The 22,862-nt window shown below is 42.7% G+C and overlaps 1 protein-coding gene across 4 annotated transcripts in view; it reads left to right on the forward strand.

The window, feature by feature from the left end:
• The window catches only part of CASKIN1 (CASK interacting protein 1), a 160,091-nt gene that overhangs the window by 60,403 nt on the left and 76,826 nt on the right, over positions 1-22,862 (forward strand). The window contains exon 1 of one of the 4 annotated variants that reach the window (XM_075179313.1): positions 4,182-4,199. The exons of the other annotated variants lie outside the window; for them this stretch is intronic. The gene's annotated coding sequence lies outside the window, so the exon portion shown is untranslated. Of the gene's footprint in view, positions 1-4,181; positions 4,200-22,862 lie in introns of those variants that run through there. 4 annotated transcript variants of the gene reach the window in all.

Raw genomic sequence — 22,862 nt, forward strand, 5'->3', positions numbered from 1 at the left:
GTCACCTACATGGAGGTCAGCTCAGAGAGGATTCACCACTTTACTGCTGCAGAACGCTAAACAGAAGAATGTTTTTAGATAACACGGCTACAGTCACCTACATGGAGGTCAGCTCAGAGAAGATTCACCACTTTACTGCTGCAGAACGCTAAACAGAAGAATGTTTTTAGATAACACGGCTACAGCCACCTACATGGAGGTCAGCTCAGAGAGGATTCACCACTTTACTGCTGCAGAACGCTAAACGGAGGAAATAAATTCAACCTTTACACAATATAACCAAATACTGTATGCTTCTCTAAAGCTCAATGTGCTTGGTGCCCCAATTACAGTGGAGTAAGTTAATTTAGTTATTGCATTCTTCTAAAATAAAAGCCCTCCCCCCTGGGCTTTACAGCCCGTCGATTGAATTTTAGAAGAAATATGTAGACTGTGAGTTAACACTTGTTTGATGCCTAGATAAACATGTTTCGCCCCTTTAAAGATGGAAGCCCTAATTATTTTCCTCCAAAAGCCCGGTAAAGATCCTGCAAATTATGCCTCATAGAAATCTATGTCATTGCTGACAGTTGACAAAAATATTCTGGCAAAGATGTTATCCACTAGACTAAACCGAGTAATTGCTTCTATTATGCACCTAGATCAGACAGGCTACATGTCTGGGAAGTCTGCTTCATTTAATATCAGGAGGGTGTATGAGAATATCCAATTCCCCTATGACAGCACAGGTAGAAGAATGTAGGTTTTGTTAGATGCTGCTAAAGCATTTAACTCCGTTGAGTAGCTGTACCTTAAAGCTATTCTGACTGCCTTTGGAGAAGGCTTCATCCTATGGATCTACATGTTATATAAAACCCTGGAGTCAGAGTTTGTGCTGGGTGGGTGGATTTCCAACACCTTTCCATTGGGAAGAAGCACTAGACAGAAATACCGTCTCTATTATTATATGTAACCACTATAGTACCCCTGGCAGCTTGAGTGAGATCAGAAATAGACATATAACCATGGGTTACAAGTGAAAATAGGGCTACCTGCAACTATACAGAGAGCTGTGGATCATCACAGGGCTGAATCCTATTTGGGACAATTCTACAAGTCTTCCTATAGATTATGGTCTATCTGCTATATTGCATTCCCAACACATCCGCCACTTCAGTGGTTACATAAATGTACATATTTACGGATTTATCTATGTTAGATAACCTCCATCCTTTTATAATAAAAAAAATATAGATCCAGTATTTCCTCTCATTTGCAGCAGAATAAATGTATGATCTCAACTCCCTCTTTTGGTTACCAAGATGAATTAATTGAATAAAAAAAAATCCTGCATCCCAAAGTATTATATGTCGTGCAGCAATCCCTGATCTACTAACTTCAAACTATTTTTGTGCAAAATTAAGTTGTTTATCCGCTTTATTTGGGGAACAGGAGGATGAAACGAAGGTGCAGCTTGCTGCAGACACCCACCAAATGAGGTGAGGATGAGAGAAGACATGATTTTTTCTATACCTCCCATCCCCGGGAATAAATCCAAATTGGTAGAGTTAGAGTATCTTCCAATTTTTTAGGCAGGGGCAGGCTGGCATAGGTGTACAGTTTTGGGATGGCCACATGCGCCTGTTGGCCAAGAAGCAGGCAGAAGATGCTCCCCAACTGTTCCAATTGTGTTTTATTATAAACACAATTGGAACGGACATGGATTAATGTCTGCCTGCCTGCCTCTCACCCACCAGACACAGGAACTACAGTTACTGGGTGTGCTGTCGTATCCAACAGTGGCTCCCTTGCACTCTGATTGTTGGATGTAGCTGCCCCCGTCCCCTCCGCATATTGATCAGTGAACGGCTGGAACTATCCAGAGTACTGAAAATCATCTATTGTGTATGACGTGTTCCAGCACACCCAGACTTGCCCTCCAGCACACAGGGAGCCAGCATGGTACTACAAGGGGGGTTTAAGTAATTCATTTGGTTTGTCACCAGAGATCTGGTTTCTGATTATGTATATGGGGTCTATAGAGTAGAGTCACCAGAGATTTGTAGGGGTCTGCATTATAAAGCGCTATAACACCACCAGAGATTTCAGGAACCTATATTACAGGCTCTATAAGTCTTTGGTGGTTTTACATTGCAAAACCACCAGAGATTTGGTTGTCTACATTTTATGGTGGCATTTTATGGTAATGATAGTGGCCACTAGTATAAATTGTGTTTTGGTAAGGTGTCATGGGAATGGTCTCTGTATTGTATAGATATCAGTATATTGTTCTTAATATGTATGTATATTATTTATTGACATGCTCTCTGCTTGTATATATTGGTTAAAATATGCGTTCAGTATGTATAAAGGTAATTAAAACATTATTTGTATTGTATATTGTTCATTAAGATACTCTATGTATTGCATCATGGTCACTGGAAGGCTCTCAGTATTGCATAGCAGTCACTAGAATGTACTGGGTATTGTATAGATGTTACTAGAATGCTATCAGTATTGTATAGAGGTAACAAGAATGCTCTGTATATTGTATATTGGTCACTAGATTGCGCTCCATATTGTGTATTGGTCACTACCATGATCTCTGTAATGTATATTATTTACTAGAATGCTCTCTGTATTGTATATTGGTCACTAGAATGCACTCAGTATTGTATGACAGTCACTAGAATGTATTGTGTAGCTGTTACTAGAATGCTATCAGTATTGTATAGAGGTAACGAGAATGCACTGTTTATTCTATATTGGTCACTAGAATGTTCTGTGTATTGTATACTGGTCACTAGAATGCTCCATGTATTGTATATTGGTAACTATCATGCACTCTGTATTGTTACAGTTTACTAGAATGCTCTGTATTGTATATTGGTCACTAGAAGGCTTTCTGTATTGTATATCAGTCACTAGAATGCTCTCAGTGGTGCATAGAGATCACTATACTAGTCTCTGCATTGAATAGTAGTCAGATAGGGGCTTGTAGGTGTATTTTATTATAGCTGTTTGACATAAGTTTTTTTATGTTTTATTGGCTATATAAAAGTAAACCACATCCATATGTCCCACATATTTTTCTTCCTGCCTATGTTTTCCGCTGTGGCATGCAGATAGAAGAGTCTGGGCCACTTACTTGTATTCCCCCTCCAGGGCCAAAAGTTGCCTCCTCTTCTGTGAAATAGGACATCTACTGTATATTCGTATAGAGTGCTCAAATCTTGTAAGCAATTAAAAACAGAACTCCCTGTCGTTAGTCACTAGTGTTCTAGTTGCCTCCTCACCTCGGTGATAGACCCCGTTATAGATAGTTCGTAGGACTTACAGGACACTATTGTTCAGCTATAACCTTCATTTATATGATACGTGTATGCACTGTACTAGCGGACATCTGGAGACAAATATTCAAGTTTATTCATGTGTGTCCCTTTGGATGCCAGTCTGTCTGCTTAGTGCCATAGACGAGCTGAATGTATTTCGACAGATGCAAAATATGCTTCATGAATTGTTGTTTCTGGCCAGGAACTCTGTGGACTTACATTGGCTTTCTCCTATTGCTCCCATGTGTACCCGTTGGCTCAAACTTGTTAATGACTCTCACATAAAAATCGAATTTACATTCATCGTAACTGTCCTGACAAACTTCATCAGATACAGCCAGCCTGGACTGAAAAATCCTGAAATTTGTGGCACCCTCCCTTGAAATTCTCAAGGACAACCTCTTATACATAACTAGGATGTTGATGTGACTCTTGCTAAAACCAGTAAACTTGGTAACATGATCATTTCTGTGTTATCTTTGTAAATGATAGCACCAACATGTTCTGTATTAAGATATACAGTTTTATTGTAATACTGTACTGGAAAAATGTTATATTGAGTATAGTGAGCAGGGGCAAACGCAGGATTTGTAGAGGGGGTTTCCACTCTATGCCACCAGTGGGCGTGACCAGCATGCATGGGGGCGTGTCTATAATTTTAGACAGTGCTTGGCTGCTCTCCAACTCTTCCTATCCCAATAAAATACATGGGTAATGCTACGTGGACTACTTTTAGGTGCACGCAGCTCTCCCTTTTCAAGCAGAGCTGTGTGAAGTGGGAGCAGGGTCGAGCCACCTCAATTATACAGTGCTCCAGGCTTGGGTGGGGGGTTTCCAGGCACTAGGAACCCCCCCCCCCCCCCCCACCTCCCCCTCGGTTTGCCTACGGTGAGTATACCTTGTTACATATGTACCACATTATTGCAGCTTGTCAATAAGATTGTTGAAATTAAAGTTATAATTAGCAGATAAGCTACCTGGATCTTCTCAGATAGGTTACCTGTGCCACTCCTGAAGTGGAGGCAACGTACTTAAGTTCCAGCTTTACACCACAGATATCTGATAGACTAATTTAAGTCAAAGTAATAACATACTACTATTACTACATTCTAATTCTACGGATTCCGTTCTGAAGACAGCACAGCGCATACAAATTTAGAAGTAAACAAGACAAAGTTGTGTTTCTGAAGAAAGACACATCCAGACGTGGTTTGGATGTTTTTATAGAAAAATGAGTAATGTGGAGAGAGAAAGTTTCACTAGAGACGTTTGGGCACGGCCCACCAAAATTAGGGAAATATTTGTCCACGGAAAGTTGTCATGGTAACCTAAATCTAGGCTCAGTTTTTGTTTTTAAGCGAAAGTTCTGTGGGCGGCTTCAGAGGGTCAATGACCGTTTATAGTAACACTTCTTGAGTAAACTGCTTTTAAGGGAGTCTGCGTAACTGTTTTTCTGTCAGGAGGCAGCTATCAATTTAACTTGAAAGCTGGGAAGTAGTTAAAAGGATAGTGACTTTTAGTTTGTGAACATATTCATGTGTGTTTACAATCTGGCAGTATACAGTCCCATTCGTTAGGTGCAGAGGCTTAATCTGGGTGAGATAGAAGTGAGTTTGGAGAGAGATGCTTGCAAATAATTGATTAGATGACCTTGATGCTTATTGCAAAGTATTAGGGAGTATTAGGCTTGCTGTGTATTTGTAAGTCTACCTGTCACCAACATATTATGGCACAATACATGTACTGTACGCGTGTATATATATCCGAACACTTCCTTATAGTTTAATCCAGTGGTCGAAGTGCAATTTTAGAAGTGACGGTATGGAAATAAGTGAATGCAATATGACGGTTGTACAATGACGGCAGTAGGAGAAGTGGCGGTATGACATACTACCGTATACATCCCCACTTCCACCACTGTTTTAGTCTAAATACACCTTGTTGTGTGTTTGCATGCAGTAAGCCGTCTTCTGGCTTTGTAGCATTACCAGCACTTAAGAAGCTCCTCTCACAGATGCTTACATGGTACCTGTAAGAAAGAACTAACTCCTCAATCACTGTAATATAATGAGCCTGACCTCCTCAGCTCCTGCTTCCTGTGTGTGTGTCTCTCCCTTCTACCCTCTCACTGTGCATCTTTCATCCTCTGCCTCATTCCTGTGTGTCCCTCTTTTTCTCCCTTCTACCCTCTCATTTTGATTCTTTCATCCTTTCTGTCTCTTTCCTCTCACTCTGTACCCTATACATTTACTGTGCATCTTTCATCCTCTGCTTTCTGTGCATCTCTCTCTTTCTCTCTCTCTCTCTCTCCCTCTCTCTCTGTACCCTCTACCCTCTACATTCTCACTGTGCATCTTTCATCATCTCTACCTGCTTCCTGTGCATCTCTCTCTCTCTATCTCTGTACCCTCTACACTCTGACTGTATATCTTTCATACTTTCTGCCGCCTGCTTCCTGTGCATCTCTCTCTCTCTCTCCTCTACATTCTCACGGTGCATCTTTCATCCTCTGGCTGCTTCCTGTGCCTCTCTCTCTCTCTCTGTACCCTCTACACTCACTGTGCATCTTTCATCCTCTGCCTGCTTCCTGTGCCTCTCTCTCTCTCTCTCTCTACCCTCTACACTCACTGTGCATCTTTCATTCTCTCCGTCTGTTTCCTGTGCCTCTCTCTATCTCTGTACCCTCTACACTCACTGTGCTTCTTTCATCCTCTCCGTCTGTTTCCCGTGCCTCTCTCTCTCTGTACCCTCTACACTCTCACTGTGCATCTTTCATCCTCTGCCTGCTTCCTGTGCCTCTCTCTCTCTCTGTACCCTCAACACTCACTGTGCATCTTTCATCCTCTCCGTCTGTTTCCCGTGCCTCTCTCTATCTCTGTACCCTCTACACTCACTGTGCATCTTTCATCCTCTCCATCTGCTTCCCGTGCCTCTCTTACTTTCACTCTCTCTCTCTCTCTCTCTGTACCCTCTACACTCTCACTGTACATCTTTCATCCTCTGCCTGCTTCCTGTGCATCTCTCTCTCTCCTCTACATTCACTGTGCATCTTTCACCCTCTCTGCTCTCTAACTGTGCATCGTTTATCCATCTCTCTTTCTCTCCCTGTACCTCCTGCCCTCTCACTGTGCATCTTTCACCCTCTCTGCTCTCTCACTGTACATCGTTTATCCATCTCTTTCTCTCCCTGTACCTCCTGCCCTCTCACTGTGCATCTTTCATCCTCTCTGCCCTCTCACTGTGCACCTCTCTCTCTCTCTCTCTCTCTCTCTCTCTGTACCTTTCTACCCTGCTTCTGTGCACGTCTCTCCCTCTCTTGCCTGCTGTACCGTTTATTGTCTTGCTGCGCTCTCCATCTCTCACTCTCTCCCTTTTATCTTTTCTGCCCTCTTATTTGTAAACCATTACCCCTTCCCAGGAGGCTCTCTCCTCCTCTTTCTCCGGCCTTCTGGCCTCCCCTAAGGGACACGTCCTCCTCGGCTTGACATTGAAATCAACAACCTAGCTGCCAGATCCCAGAATGCGGACAGACGCTGTCCGTATCTTCAGTGCCAGCAGCTGCAGGTATCTGTGTACGATGCTGCTGTGGTGGGTTACATTGCTAGCACCATTTAAATATAAAGCTAATAGTGAATAAATAAATAAATAGTGTTTGCCAGTTGCTCACTTCACTGGCAGGCTTTCTAGGGAATATGGAGGTGGTGGAAGTGTGGCTCAGTGGGGGCATAATGTGACACATACTGTGTGATTTATATTCCACCCACACTGCCATAGTACCAGATCTTATATCATGCATACAAGGTCCATGGGAGAGTACACTGACCTACTCTGCTTCAGGTTTAGACAACTCGTGGCTGACCCAACTATTGTGGAACTATAACTCCCAGCATGCTAGGCAGCCACAAATTGCCCAAGCCAGATCTATAAATATGGCTGTCACCTGCTGCCATAAATATTGCAGTGAAACTCAACTCCAGGGCAGTAACGTCTTACAGGTTGTTCTTACAAATGACAGATTATTGAAAATTCCATTTTAATTTAATATTTTACCTCAGAAATGGGCATTTACCGGGAGTTCCATACTCATGGTGTCTAGAGCCTGTGCAGGACCCTCTCGTTTTTGCTTTTACCTATAGATCTCAATAGATGCACGCCATAATATACATGGCAAAGATGGCTCCTAGATGACCTGACTAGCTCCCAGGTCATGATTTTAGTACTATTCCCAAAAGGCTGAACGACGTGTTTACAAATGTCACGTTAAGATGTTATTATTATTTTACTTTACTGTACTTTTATAAACCCAGGGCCTGCAAGCTTTATCTTGTCAGACAACTAGAGCGCAGCCTGTCAATCACCATCGTCCTGGATGCCAGTTCTACACCGTACCACAAGCCTGCCTTGTGAAATCCAAGCGTCTGCCATCTCTCTGCACTGATATACCGACAGATGCTTGTACGCTAGCAGAGGACTGGGGAAATAAGGCTGAGTCTTTTTGTAAATACTGGTATTCTCTTGAAGCTGCTTTTAGCTCCTAGCAAACTCCGCACATACTTGCTCCAAAAATACATGCACAGGGCCTTGGGGAACGAGCGTAGAAAGCAGAATATTTACCAAGTATAGTAACACAAAACATCATGCTGCCTACATCAAGGGAGAACTGTTCTGCTTTTTAAAGCAGTGAATTAATGATCTTTTATTGCCTGTCTATGCCACTGTTGTCCATTTGTGTCCAAGGCATGACTTGAATATATCTTACAAATGTACAGTGACAGCAGCCTTTCCTCGATGATCTGTGGTCCTACCATAGCAACATACAGCAGTGTATTAATAAAGAAATAATGCTGGTTTTTAAAATACAGGTTGATAAAGCGTGTGCCCAGGCTCGGACTGGCATGTAGCGTTAACCAGTGGGATCCAATGGACCCGACTGAGTGATATTTTTAAACACCCCCCTCCCCACCCCCCGAAAACATTTTTATTTCTGTATTATGTATTAAATATATGTTATTTCCCTTTAACTGGAAGGGGAAGCCCCCAGGAGATGATAGTGATTAAAATTTAAGAAAAAAATGAAAAAAAGATTTCTGGAAGATATGATTAGTATTGGATCATACTTGCCAACTCTCCCAGAATGTCCGGGAGACTCTCGGTCTCACGGACTCCCGGGAGAGCAGGCAAGTCTCTCTCATCCCGTAACTGCCTAGCCTAAATGACGCGATTCGCTGTGAATCGCGTCATTTTGCCCCCCCCCCCCCCGTGGAAAAAATGTTGTTTTGTCACAGGGGGCGGTGCCAAAATGAAGCGTTTGGCTGCGCCCCGCCCTCTAGTCACACCCCTCTCCCGGATTACACTTGCCGGAAGTAGGCAAGTATGTATTAGATATTTTGATAATATAAAACGTACCCATGGCCTACATACGGTGGAGAGAGTGTTTCACTAGGAACCAACGGCATAATTGAGGCGTGAAGTGATGTCACTGGCTTGGGGGCAATTTTATACTCATAAGTTTTAGTACAGCCTTAAAATAGCCGCCTCCTCTGTTTACAGGTGACAGGTTTACTTCTCCTTGCCAACTTGGGCAAGCTGGCGTCTGAGAGATCTGGGGGGGGAGGTGTACGTGTGGAGGGCGGAGCTCTGGGAATCGTGTCATTGTCCCCGCCTCCTAAAATACATCACACTGTTTTAACCAATTACAGCAGGGGCGGGGCAACGATGACATGCAAATCGCATCATAAGCCCCGCCCCCTGCCACTAAACTAATGGTCAGCCAGGAACCAGGAGCTTTTGTCTGCTCTCCCGGGAGTTCAGGAGGATTCCCAGAAATTCGGGAGTCTCCCGGACATAACGGCAGAGTAGCCAATTATGGTTTACTTTAGGGTGACAGGATTTTTAGAGACATGAATAATGTGTCTCGGAGCGTATTTGTTGGTGGTTAGAATACACAGCCCTATCACTTAAGCGAAGTACACACTACACGGTTTTTGTCCAATAATCGGCTCAATCAGCCGACATACGGCCGCTCGTTCAAAAGTCGGGTCAGTGTGTACAGTGACACGATGGTCGAAAGTCTGCCCAAATGGACGATTGTCGCCTCATTTGGTTGGTCGTACCGTTTAATATTTTCGTTCCAATCTCGTTTCCGCTGTGTAGTGTGTATAAACTTCCGACCGATCCACAACAGTGAGTACGAAATTACAGTCATTGCTCACGACAACATAGCTGTAAAAAGTCGCTAAAGGGACGTCCGCTCTTCCCTTTATCGTCCTAAACAAGGCTAGTGTGTATGCAGTCCAGGGCCGGACTGGGACAAAAAATCAGCCCTGGCATTTAAAGCACACAGGCCCACCTTTGTTTCAGATAATAATAATAATAATAATAATAATAATCATCATAATAATTACAGTACTTTTTGCAAACTATCGTAATCAGAGAATCTATGAAAACCTGCTGCTGTCAAATAGAAATATGCTTAAGGAACAGCCCCCTTACGCCTTCTGTGGCTCTCCAGTTTACGTGGAACAACAAGTCTCAGCATGCCACACAATAGGCTTTCTGGTATACTGAGACGTCTAGCTCCACAGCAGCTGGAGAGCTACAGGATGTTGGTTTATGTCACTATAGTCCTCTGTGGATCAACTGGTTGCTGTCTGTTACCTGCCCTGTGCTGGCCTTCTCCCGGTATCTTTGCTGCAAATAAAATAGCACTCATTAAATAATGAGCCCCCACCTACCCGCCACCATTAAATTAATAGCATACCTCCCACATAATATTAACGCCCCCCCTTTCCTCACACATCCCTTACTCCTGAGTGCATGTCCTCCAATGATATTAAGCCACTATAGGGACCTGAAATCATATATTATGCCACACAGTAGTGCCCCCATATCATACATTATGCCATACAGTAGTGCCCCCAAATCATATTTTGCCACAATATTGTCCCCAAATTGTATATTATGCCACAATAGTGTCCCCAGTTCACATTATGCCACAACATAGGGCCCCCAGCTCACATTATGCCACAACATAGTGCCCCCAGTTCACATTATGCCACAACATAGTGCCCCCAGTTCACATTATGCCACAACATAGTGCCCCCAGTTCACATTATGCCACAACATAGTGCCCCCAGTTCACATTATGCCACAACATAGTGCCCCAAGTTCACATTATGCCACAACATATTGCCCCCAGTTCACATTATGCCACAACATAGTGCCCCAGTTCACATTATGCCACACCGAAGTGCACCCAATTCATATGCCACAAAAGTGCCCTCAAATCAAATTATACCATACAGTAATGTCCCCAAATCATATACATACAGTAATGTCCCCAAATCATATACATACAGTAATGTCCCCCAAGTCATATGCCACACAGCGGTGCCCCCAAATCATATACCACACAGCAGTGCCCCTAAATCATATGCCACACAGCAATGTCCCCCAAATCATATACCACACAGCAGTGCCCCCTAAATCATATGCCACACAGTAATGTCCCCCAAATCATATACCACACAGCAGTGCCCCCTAAATCATATGCCACACAGGTCAGAGCGCAACTGAAAGGGAAAAAAAAAACAAATTACATTGCACAGGACAGAATATCTTAACATACCTGATTAGGTGGTCTGTTGTCCTACAGGACGCGCCGGTGGTCGCAGCTGTCAGCTCATCATTTAGGCAGTCTTGCGCTCCCACCGGGACCCCTTCTCAAAGAATGGATGAAGAACCAGGAAAGGGAGGCGTGACGGCACGCGCGGGACATGTTGTCGGGTGGCTGGTTCCTGGGGAGGAGCCAGCCACCCAGAAGCCTGTCAATCTCGGAGCCGGCCACTAATAGGCTAGGGCCGGCCCCGTTAGCGCGCAGAGGGTACACAGACTGCCATGCCGATAGCATGGTAATATAGTATACAATAAGTGACAGCCAATTTGCCAGTGTAGGGACCGGCCCATCTAGCCATCGGCCCTTCTGGCATTTGCCAGAAGTGCCAGATGGCCAGTCCGGCCCTGATGCAGTCCATGGACCGAGCGATCGGAACATCGATTGCATGTAAAATCGATCGGCATAAAAAGTTGGTGGAAAATTCTGTAGTCTGTACCTAGCTTAACATACATCAACAAAGATGCAGTATGTGTAAATGTAACTTTTGTAAATATGTGTGATATAGCTACTTACAAACACAATACCCTTCTGTATTTTTCCTGCAGATTGCATTCCTGTTCACATAACACTTATCAGTGACAATGCCATCAAGGACTTTGTCACTATAGCTTATTAGGCTGGGTACACACTACAGAAAATTTCTCCCAATGCGATATCATTAACGATTTTACCAACGACTGAAAGTCCCGATCAGCAGCCGATTCCTGTGTACACACTATACACGTTTTACCTTCAGATCTGTGCTCTTCATCTGTCATATGCATCAGCTGGAAAGATCGCGACTCTGTAAACTCTGTGGAGATTCTGATCGTGAGTGCATACACACTGCAGGACTGGAACAACATTGTTCCATCGTTGAACGAGATTTTTAGCCCGTTAATCAAATCAAACGATACGATGTGCTTTGGAACGATACTTCATTGTTGGAAAGTGCAAACTAATGCAACATCGGGCCTGATGGTTGTTTATCATGTGATTGGCCTGATAATCAGGTGAAAAACCTGTGGGGCCTGACTCATTAAGCAGAGTAAATGTTCTCCGGGACAAACCATGGTACAATGCAAGGGGGTGCAAATCAGTTTATTATTTTGTACATAAGTTAAATACTGGCTGTTTTTACATGTAACACACAAATACTTGATAGCTTTATTTTTATACTGAAATTTAAAGTTGATCTAGGACAGTGTTGGCTAACCTGTGACACTCCATGTGAAACTACAAGTCCCAGGATACTCTTCCAGCAATAAACTGCTATATATTGGCAAAGCATGGTGGGACTTGGAGTGTCACATGTTAGCCAACACTGATCTAGGACATGCCCTACCCCAACTATAAATCTGTCACCACATTTTAAATTTACCTCCCCCTCCAATGCAACATGGTTTTGCCCAGGTGCAGAGGGGCTAGACTAGGCCCTGCAGTCTATTAGGAACATTTTAAAGAAAAAAAAATATAGGTAGCCCAGTGACTTGAGCCCAAGGTAGATCACTGCGGGACTGGCCCAGGGGGCAGGTACCCCACTGCCCGATAGCCCAGCCAGCCAATGGGTTTGAAATTCATATAGCATTTATGCATTATATAATTAATACATGACCATCTACAATATAAGCATCTTTACTAAATGGACGTGAGATATCATAGGGCAATAAAATGTATTTTCTTCAAATACATGGGTCTGTTGAAGTCTGTATATATTCTATTACTGGTGGAAAATGTAAATATTAGCAACATTTCATTATCAGTCTTAACTGAAAAGGTATGTAAGGGGACATTAATATAACCTGTTACTCCACAGGCCACTAACACCCATCAGTAAGAAATATCTTTATTTATCTAATCTAATTTTTAGCTAAACTGAGACGCTTGGCTCCGACCTATCGACGCTCACACATTGTCACAGGTCACATGAGGACAAGGCAGCCCCAGCCAATCAGAAGACAGCTGTCTGCTTCCGAATGTTGGGGGAGCAGATGTACCGCTTGTATGATCTTCTTGTGACAGCCAAAAGGAGTTCCTATATCCCCCCCCCAAAAAAAATAATTTATCTTACTAGCAGAGCTTGACCATACTAATGTAACTGCGATCTAGTGCTGATCACTCTGCAGAATTTCAAGGTACCATCATCCCAGCCAGATATAGCTGATTATAATCTGCTATACAATAATAGGGAAGTATGGCATATTATATATATAGTGTGCTGCCATAGTATAGCACAAATTAATATGTGGTAGATCACGCACACCTAAATATCTGCAATAAAGTCTGTTTATAAATGGGTTGAAAGCTTGGCCCATGTACAGTTAATGGAATGCATGGGGGATTGTTGGTGTGTGTGTTCCTGGTAGTCAGGTCACCCCGCTGTTAGGGGGTCAGTGATGGCCCTTTGCCGTACTGTGTCCCCCTGTTATAGGAATGGGTTATGTGAGGTGATAGAGGGAGACGCAGGCTATTTGGCTGACTAATCCTCTCCCAGCGGCAGTGCAGAGGAGGAGGTGTTAATAAGATATACAGGGTGCGGATGGGTTTATCAGAGAGCATCGTCTAATATAACGTTCACAGCTCAGCCCTTACTAGTAAGATTCCCAATCCACCAGGTTTGTACTGCTTCAATACATGTTCCTTTATTGCCTCCTCAAGATGGTAGTAAAAGATTAATATCAATAAAAAAATCCTGTTTTTTGAGGCTAAAGAATTTCTTTCAGGAATTAAGGTTTTAACATATTTTTTTCAATTTCTCAAATAAATATTAACTATTTTATCCATCAACCCCCTTCCCACTCCCCCCAAACAGACACACACATCAATGGAACAGAAAGGCCAAATCTTATGCATCTAGATATCTTAAGATAAGCACAATGGCTCAGTGGTTTGCTCTTCTGCCTCACAGCACTGGGGTCATGAGTTTGAGTCCCGACCATGGCCTTATCTGTGTGTAGTTTGTATGTTCTCCCTGTGTTTGCGTGTGTTTCCTCCGGGTGCTCTGGTTTCCTCCCACATTCCAAAAACATACTGGCAGGTTAATTGGCTGCTAACAAATTAACCTTAGTCTGTGTGTTTGTGTGTGTGTGTGTGTGTGTATGTTAGGGAATTTAGATTGTAAGCTACTATGGGGCAGGGACTGATGTGAGTGAGTTCTCTGTACTGCGCTGTGGAATTAGTGGCGCTATATAAATAGATGATGATGATGACTTGGCTTGACAAAACAGTAAGTTTACCCTTAGAGATTCAGCCCAGGATTGCGTGCTGCTAAGTATTGCTGTTACCCTGGTGATAGTCTTTTGGTAAATTGCGATGATGAGTGATCTTTTTATTGCTGAGATAAAAAAAAAAATCAGTCTTATTGATGGAGTAAGAAGAGGTTTATTGATAAATATCCGGGGAGAGGTCTGTGTCTCCTGACGCCTCTGTATTAGGAATCGTGAGCAGTCTGTGTTCTGCTGTTTGTGTATTATGAGACGGCCAGAGGACCGTGTTGTGATGTCCGAAGAAGGAGGTGGCACAGTGGTTAGCATAGCTGCCTCACTTGGGTCATGGGTTCGATTCCGACCAGAGTCCTATGTCTCTGGAGTTCGTATGTCCTCCCGTGTTTGTGTGGGTTTCCTCCCAAACTCTAAAGCCAAACTGGTAGATAATGTGGCTTCTGACAAAATCACCCGTAGTGTGTGTGAGAATGGAGTCTCCTGAGATTGGAGCAGGTACGAGATCCGAGTCTTTCATCCATCTTCCCAGAATCCCAGGCGCATGCGTCGGTATGCGCTCTGGAAGTAAGATGTAGAGTGAAAGTTGCACGGAAGCCCTGCTGGCTTCAGATCTCTGAGCCTTTGTGTTAGATTGTGGAGGAACGAGAGATGCTGGTATCCTAGCAACTGTCTCTTCTCAAGGTAAGCGCTATAGACAGTGCCCCTCCATAGCAACATCAGATAAGATGCTGCAGCCACAGGAGCTGCTCTTGTGTCACAAAGATGAAAGGAACTCGCACACAACTTACTTCTCCCTATTCCTTTTACTATTATTATTTCATTTTTATTTATTTTTTTGACGCCCGCCATCCTAATGTATTGTCTAGACAGCTCTGCTCTTCCTGCACCCCAGAGCCCGTAGCAACCCCCTGCTATATTCTGCTGAACCCATTCTTCCTATAATCCTGTACACACCAGTATCCAGACAGAGCAGTGATGCATTTCATCTATTGCAGGCTTTCTTTGATATTTTGGCTAGGTCCATACAGCGGGAGACGGGGCCAGGGTGACACCATTCGCTGTGTGTCGCGTCATTAAGCCCCGCCCCCACCCACTCCTCCGGGTGTCCGGAGGAATTCCTAGAAATTCCAGAGTATCCTGGATATTCCAGGAAAGTAGGAAACTATGATTTACATCAGGTTTGAGACATAAGGCCCAAATTTTGTGGCTATATGTGGGTAGATTAAGGTAGACCATACTTGCCTACCCTACAGAAATTGCTGGGAGGCTCCCGAATTTCAGGGAGTCCTCCCGGACAAGCAGGTACCTAAAAATATTCGGAAATTCACGGCATTGAATATCGGAGGCGGGGCTTAATTGCGTCATTAATCCCCAACCCCGCTATTCAATGCCGTGAATTTTATAGTGGGAGCGGAGCTATGATGATGCAAATACGTCACCACACCCCCTCCTACCCCTATCACATGACCTGTCCTCTAGGATATCCCGGAGGAGTCACAAAGTGGGCAACTATGAGATAGATTATTTAGATAGATTATTTAGATAGATTATTTAGATAGATAGATATGATTTAGATAAATAGATAATATCGATAGATAGATAGATATGAGATAGATATGAGATAGATAGATATGAGATAGACAGATAGATATGAGATAGATAGATATGAGATAGATATGAGATAGATAGATATGAGATAGATAGATATGAGATAGATAGATATGAGATAGATATATAGATAGATATATAGATAAATATATAGATAGATAGATAGAGAATATAGATATGAGATAGATAGATATGAGATAGATAGATAGATAATATAGATATGAGATAGATAGATAGATATGAGATAGATAGATAGATAATATAGATATGAGATAGATAGATAGATAGATAGATAGATATGAGATAGATAGATTGATCATACTTACCGACTTTCTTCAGCTCTCTTCCGGGAGCCTGCCAGTGGAGGTGGGCGTGGCACCAAAAATCACGTCATTTTGGCTCCGCCCCCTTGTGATGGCATGCCGCATTTTGACGGGGGCGGGGCCAAACGCCGTGATTCACCGGGAATCGCGGCGTTTGGGACCTAATTCTGCCCACTTCACTAGGAAGTGGGGCACTTCCTAGTGAAGTGAGCAGAATTCGGGAGATTGCCACACTCCCCCGGGAGTCCGGGAGACTCTTGCAAAATGCGGGAGTCTCCCGGACATTCCGGGAGAGTTGGCAAGTATGAGATAGATAGATACGATTGTCTGAATCATATTATCTATGGCCCACCCAGAATTATTTGTGAGTAGGTGACATGTGCTCAGGACATAAAGCTGATATATACCTGTAAATAGGCCGTTTAATTGTATTTCTCTTGTATCCTCCCGAAACGAGGGGCTGCCCGTGCACCCAGCATATCAACTTTTTTTTATATAAAGCCATCTCAGATCAAGCAGTAAAAAAAAGGATTCCTGATTTGTGTGAGAACAAATGTGTACGAGGAGGGAGAGCATCAATAGGTTGTGTCACACTCCTATGCCTTCCAAAACGTAAAGGAAAATTTGAGACAACTAAACGCCATCCACACCCAAGATCCGGCCAACCACTTCCCCCGCACAGCACAACACATTCCGTTAGGATTCTGCCAATGACAATGGGGGAAACACTACAAAGGTCACTCTCTGCAATACCTACGGCATTAAGTAAATGACCTTCTTCCTCCACATACCTGCATGTAATTACGCACGGTGGTAGAACATTAACACTTGATATATGTACTGCATTTGCTCAGATACATGTGAAGATAACTGTATTAGTCACAGCAAATCCCTCAGCTAATTTAATTCTCAAAAATTAATCCTTATCCCGCTGAACATATGCGAACCTCTAAGAATATACAAATTATCCCCGTGCTACATCACGGGTCTTAACTAGAGTGCGGCGGTGAGAGAGAGGTGTGAGGGTGAATATCTCACTTATCCTCCCGCTGAGCAGCAGCCAAGGCTTAGACATGAGTTTGCTAGAACTAATATAACTGTTTCTGTCTGCGTATTTAAATGTGAATAAAAGTGGAAGAAGGAGCCAGGAACGGCGCTCTGCCAACAATTTGCAGGACTCAGTTTATTGTCCCGTTTTAATGTATGCCCCTACCTCTGCAGGGGCAAACGCAGGATTTGTAGAGGGGGGTTTCCACACCATGCCACCAGTTCAGTGGGCGTGGCCAGCATGCATGGGGGCGTGGCTATAATATTAGACAGTGCCTGGCTGCTCTCCAACTCTTCCTATCCCTATAATATACATGGGCAATGCTGCGTGCACTACTGTTAGGTGCATGCAGCTCTCCCTTTTCAAGCAGAGCCGTGTGAAGTGGGAGCAAGGCCCAGCCACCTCAATTATACAGTGCCCTAGGCTTGGAGGGGGGGGGGGGGGGGGGTTTCCAGGCACTAGGAAACCTATGCTCTGGAGCCATGGTGCCAGTTCTTTACCTTCTGTGCATTTGTTTATTTAAGCCAGCTGCAGTTACGAAAAGGATGGGCAGCACGGTGGCGTAGTGGTTAGCACATCTGCCTCATAGCACTGGGGTCATGAGTTCAATTCCCGACCATGGCCTTATCTGTGTGGAGTTTGTATGTTCTCCCTGTGTTTGCGTGGGTTTCCTCCGGGTGCTCCGGTTTCCTCCCACACTCCAAAAACATACTGGTAGGTTAATTGGCTGCAATCAAATTGACCCTAGTCTCTCCCTCTCTGTCTGTCTGTCTGTCTCTCTGTGTGAGTGTCTATAGTAGGGAATTTAGACTGTAAGCTCCAATGGGGCAGGGACTGATGTGAATGAGTTCTCTGTACAGCGCTGCGGAATTAGTGGCGCTATATAAATAAATGATGATGATGATGATGATGATTTGTACAGATAAATAGGAGCGAGTTCAGACCACCACATAAAATAATGTGAATTTTTAATGCATTCCTGTCTGTCTCAGAGCCTTGCGGTAGCATAACCTGACTGCGTTCCAGGAATGAATAAGCATGTTCCGGTCAATAGAAAAACGGCTTCTATACTTTCTGAACAAATGCAGTTATGTTCCATCTCTTTCCAATAATGCATTGCAAATTGGCATTTTCGTGACCTCGGCTGCGTTAGGAGACTAGAGGGTGTAGCTTTATTTGTAATTAATTCTAATAGCAAGAAGTTAACTACCACTCACTTAGACAGCAAACCCATTTTTAACAACATTTTTCTGTGTGTATCTATTTAAAGAGATTACAGAAATAAAATAGTTGCAATTAAGTGGCTTGGGGAATGCAGACAGTTCTATTTTCAGATTAAATTGCTTGTGTTGAAACAAACACTAATCAAAAAAGTGTGCGATTAAGCCGTGTGAATAGTTTTTTAGTGAGTATTGTTGCTTCATATTTAAAGCATAGAAATTGTGGATGTTACACAGAAAAATGTACAGTATAGTGTAAAATAACTGTTAATAAAGACCTGGGGGTCAATATATCAAGTTGAGAGTTTTCCGGCGTGTTTGAAAAGTGGAGATGTTGCCTATAGCAACCAATCAGATTCTAGCTGTCATCTTGTAGAATGTACTAAATAAATGACAGCTAGAATCTGGTTGCTATAGGCAACATCTCCACTTTTCCAAACCCGCAGTTTAGTAAATATACCCACTGGAATGCAGGATTTGCCTATTGCTTGTGCCGAGCTTGACCATAATGCAGACTCGGTTTTCTGAAGCATTCCAAATTTCTCAGAAGGTGGGATGATAGGGCCACATGTTAGGTAGCCATCATCATCAACATTTATTTATATAGCACCAGCATATTCCGTAGCGCTTTACACTTGGGAAAAAACCCAGTAGTAAAACAATAGTGGGTAATACAGACATAGAGAAAGGTAAGAGGGCCCTGCTCGCAAGCTTACAATCTATGGGATTTAGAAGTGGTTAGTTGAGAGGTGAAGCTCTCATGATTTAACATTGCAACCTGGTTCAAAATTAAATCAGTTGTCACATGGTTTGAACGCCCTGAACATGTTTGCAGTACACTTTTCAACAGACGCTTGAGTTTGAGGTTCGCCATACGCATTCATGATTCTCCGTTCACGTTAAAATTAGTATTTTTTAAATAGTTTTATTTTTAAACAATATTTAAATGATATTTTTAAATAATGATAAAGTTTTTGTTTGTTTTTTAAAATAAATAAATACATTAATTTAAGGGGTGAACACTACAGTGTTCAGAGTTCGTAGTTTGCCGTACAAGGTTTGCCGAGGTTTAATGTTTTATTTGACAAAAAGGGAAAGAGAGATTGGCTCCGCACCAGGTTACGACATACTTTTCAACTCTCACTGAATGTCAGGGAGACTCCCTGAAATAGGGGAGATCTCCCTCACTCCCTGAAGAATCTGGTATTCTCCCTGATGCTGAGCCAGTACAAGACAGGGTTGGCTTCGCCATCTGTGGCATGATGACACCGTTCAGAAATTGTGTCCTATGTCCATGTATTGATGCCGATGGAGGTGGCCATTTTCATGGAGACCAAGATTTAATCAAAGACTGACAGGTAAGACAACATGACTTCAGTAATGGAGACAGAAATGTAAAAGACACTTCAGTCTCTAGATATTCATTAGCTGCTTTTCTTTAACGCATAGTTGTCTACTCTCCCGGAATGTCCGTGAGACCTCCCGGGAGAGCAGGGCAACCTCCCGGTTCTTGCCCCCGCGATAGATAAGTGGCAGGGGCGGGTCTTAATGACGCAAATATTGTGCCATCTTAGCCCCGTCCCCCTACTGTAATTGGCCAAAATTGCGACAATCATTTAGGGGGCAGGCCAAAATGATGCGATTCTTCAAGCCCCGCCCCCACACGCCCACCTACCCTGGGACCTCCCTGAAGCCAACGAGGAAAAGTTGGCAAGTATGGGTTACGACCTTAAAGTTTTAGTATTACTGTATTGTGAGGGGCTGTTTCATTCAACATATAATTATATAAAAAAGAATAAAAGGCAGGAGTTCAATATTGAAGCGGTCCAGTCTTTAACAATCACTATAATAGTTAAAACCAAAACTTTATTAGGTAGTTTTAAAATATAATTATTGACCAGAAGAGTGTAGGTGAATTTATATCAAAATATAGTGATAAAGTAGGTAGAAATAAGTGATTAAAATAAATAAGTAGACCCTAGGGTGGGACTGATCACAAATATTATATACCCCAATACTTAGATCTCATATAGTGACACTTGAATGGTTTCATTTAATTACAATGTTTTTCTCAAGTAAAAGTCAATTTCATTCATTAATTAGATCATTGTTATTGTATGACTTAATTTGGTTCAACAAGTTTGTGTCATCATATTATTACATCTTAGGGCCCTTGTTCATATCAAGGAGTATATGGATATTGTCCAAACTATAATTGTCATATATGGTACCCTAATATATATTTATAATGTTTATACAAAGGTAAACAGGTGCCACAAGGATGTCCCAGTTCGAGACTCAAACAAGAGACAATTTAATATCAAATATGAGATATAACATCTAATATATAACATCTGCTTTTGATATAACGACCTGGGACATCCTTGTGGCTCCTGTCTCCTGTGATAGTAGAGTTGCTGTTTTCATTGATCTGCAATAGTAGTTGCTAGGTAACCAGGCTATCAGTGTGTTCTTTGATATAATTGGAGGAGAGGTTTGATTGATTGGTGACTAGTTTGTAAGGTGATCTAATTGGTCTCCGTTGGGCCAGGAAGGGACGTGGGAGACCGGCTTGCATTCTTATATATATGTGGAGTGTATGGCAATCTCCCACATCTGCCCATTTCCTAGTGAAGTGGGCAGAATTAGGTCCAAAATGACATGATTCTCCGCTGTAAAATTACGCGTTTGCGTCATTACGTCACAGGGGGCAGGTCCAAAAGGACGCGATTTTCGGGTCCCCGAACCCCGCACGCCCACCTCTCCCCATCAGCTCCCGAAATCCAACTACAACAAGTTGGCAAGTATGCATAGGGGTATTATATGAGTGTTTACTAAGTTTAGTAGTGTACATAAACATCAGTGATAATATGTTATAGTTAATAAAGAATGAATAAAATGTTATAATCTCAGAATTCTACAGTGTTATGGTTGTTTTTTCATGAAGAGCAGATTATATGAAAACGAGAACACAAAATATAGCTACTTATTCCTTTTGAAATGGACAGGTGCCTCCCCTGTTGTGGCTGATCGGTGTATATATATATATATATATATATGGAGGTTGTTACATAGAACAGAGAGGATAAGGATGAATGCAGCATGTAATTACCATGACTGCCCCTGTGAACCAAGCGTGTGCACATTTGGCCTGTGAAGTGACGGTGGGGAGGTTAAACTGTGGTCCAGAGCATAGTAAGAATGTGCTATGACTGAGCACAGTGTGAGAGCTGCTTCAGCCCTGTGGGGATCCTGTAATTCTGCTGCTCAGATGCTCAGCTCCTTTGAAGAGATTGGAGGTGGCTCGTGTTCTGCATACAGACGTACCTCCGTCACGTCTGCCACCTGCATGGGGCCCTTGTGTGTGTGACATGTATCATGCTCTTCCTCCTAATAGACATTCCCATCAATTCTTCTCCGTTATATGCCAGTCTCCAGCACTGATGGTGTGATGCTGGCGTCTGACGCACATATGAGGTAAAGGGGATAATGTATTCACCAGCATAGAGTATAAGCATGCTACAGCTCATGTACCATATAAAGGCTGTTTTACACTGAACCTTGAGGTAGCTTGTGATATCATGTTATACCAGGGGTCAGGGAACTTTTTTACCTTTTACCCCAAAATATATTTAGATACGCCAACATTACCCCCTTGATTTGAAAGGAAGGAAATCATATGATATTAATTATTGTAATTCAAAATTTTATTGAATCCAGTCAAAATTTCTTTGAAAGCTTCAACTTCAAAACTTCAGGTTTTGGAGAAATGATGTTGCTTCATTTTTGATACGAGAGCATCAATATTGGGGCATTTTGATGTCAGAGCAATTTGGATACAGTCTTCAACGTCCAATCGATTTCTTTGCTTTGTATTTATGTTCGTTAGAGTGGAAAATCCTTGTTCGTAAAGGTAGGTTGTTGCAAAAGGCAGCAACTTTGTGACTGCCTCCTCATGTGCAATTTTGATGCCTTTGCAGCTGTTGACATCCAAAAATATGACAGATCTGTTTTGTTTTCAAATGCAACAAGTGCTTCATTATTTCATCGAAGCTCAAGAAATGCCTCTGCCAACCCCTGAGGCCCTTCTGGTACAACAGCAATTGTATACATCACATTTAAAGGGGTCTACAATCCAACTGACAGCATGTGAATCAGCAGCATTACCCCCAGGAATTAAATTTTTACCCCATTTGGGGTAATTTACCCCTGTTCCATGACCACTGTGCTATACCTTGCAACAAAATAAATAAATCACACTCTGATCCCACCTCAATTTTCCAAACAATGCCCACTTTCTGATAGGTCGCATTGAGTTTGGGGTCCAAACATTGGGACAGTTCCATTAAAATCAATTCACACCTTGGTATACATGCATGGTGCTCTCAGATAAAGTGACTCTTAGGGGTATATTTACAAAGCTGCGGGTTTGAAAAAGTAGAGATGTTGCCTATAGCAACCAATCAGATTCTATTTA

This window comes from Mixophyes fleayi, chromosome 7 (genome assembly GCF_038048845.1).
Source record: "Mixophyes fleayi isolate aMixFle1 chromosome 7, aMixFle1.hap1, whole genome shotgun sequence".
NCBI classification, from domain to species: Eukaryota; Metazoa; Chordata; class Amphibia; order Anura; family Limnodynastidae; genus Mixophyes; species Mixophyes fleayi.